Source organism: Callithrix jacchus, chromosome X (assembly GCF_049354715.1).
Source record: "Callithrix jacchus isolate 240 chromosome X, calJac240_pri, whole genome shotgun sequence".
Classification (NCBI taxonomy): domain Eukaryota; kingdom Metazoa; phylum Chordata; class Mammalia; order Primates; family Cebidae; genus Callithrix; species Callithrix jacchus.
The window spans coordinates 25,053,689-25,059,688 of NC_133524.1; positions in this window are offsets into that span (position 1 = coordinate 25,053,689).

Below are 6,000 nucleotides of genomic sequence, written 5' to 3' on the forward strand. Positions count from 1 at the left end.
TCTTTGTGCGTCTGGTAGAATTCAGCTGTGAACCCATCGGGACCTGGGCTTTTTTTGTGTGGTAGGCTCTTAATTGCTGCCTTGACTTCAGACCTTGTTATTGGTCTATTCATAGTTTCGGCTTCCTCCTGGTTTAGGCTTGGGAGGACACAAGTGTCCAGGAATTTATCCATTTCTTCCAGGTTTACTAGTTTATGTGCATAGAGTTGTTTGCAATATTCTCTGATGATGGTTTGAATTTCTGTGGAATCTGTGGTGATTTCCCCTTTATCATTTTTTATTGCATCGATTTGGTTGTTCTCTCTTTTCTTTTTTATCAATCTGGCTAGTGGTCTGTCTATTTTGTTGATCTTTTCAAAAAACCTGCTCTTGGATTTATTGATTTTTTTGAAGGGTTTTTTGTGTCTCTATCTCCTTCAGTTCTGCTCTGATCTTAGTTATTTCTTGTCTTCTGCTAGGTTTTGAGTTTTTTTGATCTTGCTCCTCTAGCTCTTTCAATTTTGATGATAGGGTGTCAATTTTGGATCTCTCCACTCTTCTCATGTGGGCACTTATTGCTATATATTTTCCTCTAGAGACTGCTTTAAAAGTGTCCCAGAGATTCTGGTATATTGTGTCTTCATTCTCGTTGGTTTTGAAGAACTTCTTTATTTCTGCCTTCATTTCATTGTTTATCCAGTCAACATTCAAGAGCCAGTTGTTCAGTTTCCATGAAGCTGTGTGGTTCTAAGTTACTTTCTGAATTCTGAGTTCTAACTTGATTGCACTATGGTCTGAGAGACTGTTTGTTATGATTTCCGTTGTTTTGCATTTGCTGAGGAGTGCTTTACTTCCAATTATGTGGTCAATTTTAGAGTAGGTGTGATGTGGTGCTGAGAATAATGTATATTCTCTGGATTTGGAGTGGAGAGTTCTGTAAATGTCTATCAGGTTTGCTTGTTCCAGGCCTGAGTTCAAGTCCTGGATATTCTTGTTAATTTTCTGTTTGGTTGATCTGTCTAATATTGACAGTGGAGTGTTAAAGTCTCCCACTATTATTTTGTGGGAGTCTGAGTCTCTTTGTAAGTCATTAAGAACTTGCCTTAAATATCTGGGTGCTCCTGTATTGGGTCCATATATATTTAGGATCGTTAGCTCTTCTTGTTGTATCGATCCTTTTACCATTATGTAATGGTCTTCTTTGTCTCTTTTGATCTTTGTTGCTTTAAAGTCTATTTTATTGGAGATGAGAATTACAACTCCTGCTTTTTTTTGTTCTCCATTTGCTTGGTAAATCTTCCTCCATCCCTTTATTTTGAGCCTTTGTGTATCCTTGCATGTGAGATGGGTTTCCTGGATACAGCACACCGATGGGTTTTGGCTTTTTATCCATTTTGCCAGTCTGTGTCTTTTGATTGGTGCATTTAGCCCATTTACATTTAGGGCTAATATTGTTAGGTGTGAATTTGATACTGCCATTTTGATGCTAGCTGGCTGTTTTGCCTGTTGGTTGATGCAGATTCTTCATTTTGTTGATGCTCTTTAGCATTTGGTATGTTTTTGGAATGGCTGGTATTGGTTGTTCCTTTCTATGTGTAGTGCCTCTTTCAGGAGCTCTTGTAAAGCAGGCCTGGTGGTGACAAAATCTCTGAGTACTTGCTTGTTCGCAAAGGATTTTATTTTTCCTTCACTGCCGAAGCTCAGTTTGGCTGGATATGAAATTCTGGGTTGAAAGTTCTTTTCTTTAAGGATGTTGAATATTGGCCCTCACTCTCTTCTGGCTTGTAGGGTTTCTGCTGAGAGATCTGCTGTGAGTCTGATGGCCTTCCCTTTGTGGGTGACCCGACCTTTCTCTCTGGCTGCCCTTAGTATTTTCTCCTTCATTTCAACCCTGGTGAATCTGACAATTATGTGCCTTGGGGTTGCTCTTCTTGCGGAATATCTTTGTGGTGTTCTCTGTATTTCCTGGACTTGAATATTGGCCTGCCTTGCTAGGTTGGAGAAATTTTCCTGGATAATATCCTGAGGAGTATTTTCCAGCTTGGATTCATTCTCTTCGTCACATTCAGGTACACCTATCAAATGTAGATTAGGTCTCTTCACATAGTCCCACATTTCTTGGAGACTTTGTTCATTCCTTTTTGTGCTTTTTTCTCTAATCTTGCCTTCTCATTTTATTTCATTGAGTTGATCTTCAACCTCTGATATCCTTTCTTCTGCTTGGTCAATTCAGCTGTTGAGACATGTGCATGCTTCGTGAAGTTCTTGTGTTGTGTTTTTCAGCTTCATCAATTCACTTATATTCCTCTCTAAGTTGTCCACTCTTGTTATCATTTCCTCAAATCTTTTTTCAAGGTTCTTAGTTTCTTTGCTTTGAGTTAGAACGTGTTCTTTTAGCTCACGGAAGTTTCTTATTACCTACCTTCTGAAGTCTGATCTGTCATTTCATCACACTCATTCTCCGTCCAACTTTGTTCCCTTGCTGGTGAGGGATTGTGGTCCCTTGTAGGAGGCGAGGTGTTCCAGTTTCAGGTGTTTTCCTCCTTTTTGCGCTGGTTTCTTCCCATCTTTGTGGATTTATCCACTTGTTGTCTGAGTAGTTGCTGAATTTCCGATTGGGTCTCTGAGTGGATGTCCAGATTGTTGATGATGAAGTATTTCTGTTTCTTAGTTTTCCTTCTAACAGTCTAGCCCCTCCACTGTAGGATTGCTGAGGTCCACTCCAGGCCCTGCTTGCCTGGGGAACACCTGTAGCAGCTGCGGAACAGTGAGGGTTGCTACCAGTTTCTTCTTCTGCTATCTTTGTCCCAGAATGATGCCCACCAAATGTCAGTCTGATCAGTCCTTTGTGAGGTGACTCTTTGGATATATGGGGGTCAGGGAGCTTGTTGAGGAGGCAGTCTGTACTTTATAGGAGCTCAAGTGCTGAGCTGTGAGCTCCGTTGTTCATTCAGGACTGCTAGGCAGGTACGTTTAAGTCTGCTGCAGCAGAACTCATAAAGCCCCTTTTTTCCTCAGGTGCTCTGTCCCGGGGAGTTAGGGCCTTATGAGTATCCGTTGCACTGTCCTGCCCAGCAAGGAGGCAGTCTAGTCACTGTCTGCTGAGCTTATGCTGAGCTGCTCTGGGCTCTGCCCTGCTGCCTTGGGCTCTGCCCTGTTGTCGTGGGCTCTTCCCTGCTGTCATGGGCTCCGCCCTGCTGCCATGGGCTCTGTCCTGATGCCGTATGTAATTCCCTGTAGTCCTGTTCATATGGGTGTGGTTAGAACTGCTGTGGCGATGGTGGCCCACCTCTGTAATGGTGGACTCTCTGTGTTATGGCGGGTTGCCTCGGCAACAGCAGGCTGTGTCAGCAATGGCAGAGTACCTCCGTAGGGGTGGAGTGCCTCGGTAATGGAAGATGCCCCTCCCCCACCGAGCTGCACCATCCTGGGTTCAGTTGTGCTTGCTGTGAAACTCTCAACCCCGAGCATTACCAATTGCTGTTTTGTTTGTTTTTGTGGGGGTGGGACCCGCCGAGCCTGATCACCTGGCTCCCTGCCTCAGAGCCCTTTTTTTTTTTTTAAGTTGAACAGTTGACTCTCTCCCAGGTGTTCCAGTCATCTGCTGAAAGGGCACTGGGATCTGTGTGATTTCCTGTGCGGCAACCCACTGTACTGGCTGAAACAACGTTGCTGCCCAGGAATCTCCTGGCCTGGCTTACTGTTTAAGTCCCATTTAATCAGATGAATGTGCTAATCTGCCTTCCCAAATCTCAAATTGCTGGTTTAACAGGGCAACCAGACCAGTGTATTTTGTACGGAGTGCTGCTGCGCTGCGGCACCAGCCGAAATGGCCGCGCTGGATGAAACAGCTGCACCAGCTTAAACAGCTGTGCTGGCGGCCTGTGGGGCTCCTACACCTGGGAATCTCCTGGTCTGTGGGCAATAAATATCTGTCTGGAAATACAGCATCCACTCACCCTCTGCGCTTTCACTGGGAGCTGCAATCCTGAGTTGCTCCTATAGAGCCATCTTCTCCTCTCCCCTCCCCCGACTTTTTTTTTTGAGACAGAGTCTAGTTCTTGTCTCCCAGGCTGGAGTGTAGTGATGTGATCTTAGTGCACTGCAACCTCCACCTTCTGAGTTTAAGTGAGTCTCCTGACTCAGCCTCCTGAGTAGCTGGGATTATAGGCGCCCGCCACCACACCCAGCTAATTTTTGTATTTTTAGCAGAGACAGGGTTTTACCATGTTAGCCAGGCTGGTCTCAAACTCCTGACCTCAGATGATCCACCTGCCTTGGCCTCCCAAAGTGCTGGGATTATAGGCATGAACCATTGTGCCTGGCCCCAACCAATAGTTCTTGAAAGTACTTGATGCTACAACAATTTCACATATTCAGTCTAAGTTGGGGCACATGAACCTTCAGTCTGATGGGAACTGGATTTGCCAAGAACAGCATGTCATAGCCCTAACCAGAGTTCTCATTCATTCCCTTCCTGGATAACCCTTGAGGTCCTGTGATGTGGGTCCACTGTTCTACTGAAATCTTCACTATTATTGCCCTGTTATCAGTTGGAATTGGTTTCTGTATCACGTGATTCTCAGCTGCAAGAAGAAAACACCTAAGTTTATGCAGCATCAAGGTGACAAATATATATTCCCTGGTCAATTTGGGTTTTGTGGTACCTGTAATATCATAGCAGTTGACCCTGAAAGAGTGGAGATATTACAAATGTTCAAGCCAGTGGAAGAGTCTCTATTCTTGATATTTGGGAATACATTTGACTAAAAGGAATAGGTTATTAGTGGTGTGTGTATGTGTGTGTGTATGTGTGTGTGTTGCACATGTGCAAGAGAGAGAGCACTTCTGTCTTGAATATCTCTGGAACCTATTCCTGTAAGGTATCCAGAGAAGTGTTTATTGAACACTATTCTTTCTCCTGGTCTATTGATATGCATTAATATGAAACTTCTATTCCCACATTGGGTCCTTCCTAATCAGAAACATTAAACAAGTTTGTAGTATTAAGAAATTTTATCTTGGGAGACCACAACATTTAGTCTTATCTGTAACTAATGAAATGTATGATTCAATTTCTGAAGGTTCCTAAAATCATACACAAAATTACTAACTAAAAATAAAAAGACCTGCCTAGTGAGCAAATCAAGTGCCAAATGGCATTTATAAGATTCTGTGTGGCATCAAGCTCAGTGGTTCTCAACTCTGATTCGACACCTGAATCATTTGAGAAGCTTTCAAAAATCCCATAACCAGGAAGCCAAACCCTGGAGCAATTAAATCAGAATCTCTGGAGGTGGCTCGGGCATTAGTCATTTTTAAACTTCCCCTGTTGGTTCCAATGTACAGCTGCCAAGGTCAAGAACCACCAATGATCTAGAATGCTATCTGATTTTCACCATCAATGTGAGGCAAATATTCAAAAGAAGAAAAGCTGGGGAATGATCTTAAGTTGATTGACAATACATGTATCAACTATATTTATTTTGTCAAACTATAACCCCAAATTCCATTCTGTGCCTGTAAGCAATTTAATTTTCATAGACTACCTTTTAGGGGGTAAAAGAACCACCATTTTGCTGGGCACGATGGCTCATGTCTATAATTCCAGCACTTTGTGAGGCCAAGGCCTCTCAGATCACCTGAGGTCAGGAGTTCGAGACCAGCCTGGCCAACATGTCGAAACTCTGACTCTACTAAAAATACAAAAATTAGCTGGGCATGGTGGTGCACACCTGTAATACCAGCTACTCAGGAGGCTGAGGCAGGAGAATCACTTGAATCCGGTTCCAGTGAGCCAAAATTGTGCCACTACTCTCCAGCCTGGGTGACACAGTGGGACTCTACTTCAAAATTAAAAAAAAAAGAACCACTATTTTACAACTACCTATAGATTTAAGAAACTGTAAATGAAAAACGGATAGATGAATTAGTGGAGATAATATACAGAAAGCATATTATAGAAGACAAGTTGTTAGGATGCTGTATTGACAGTTAAAATCAAAGAAAAACTTTTCTTCA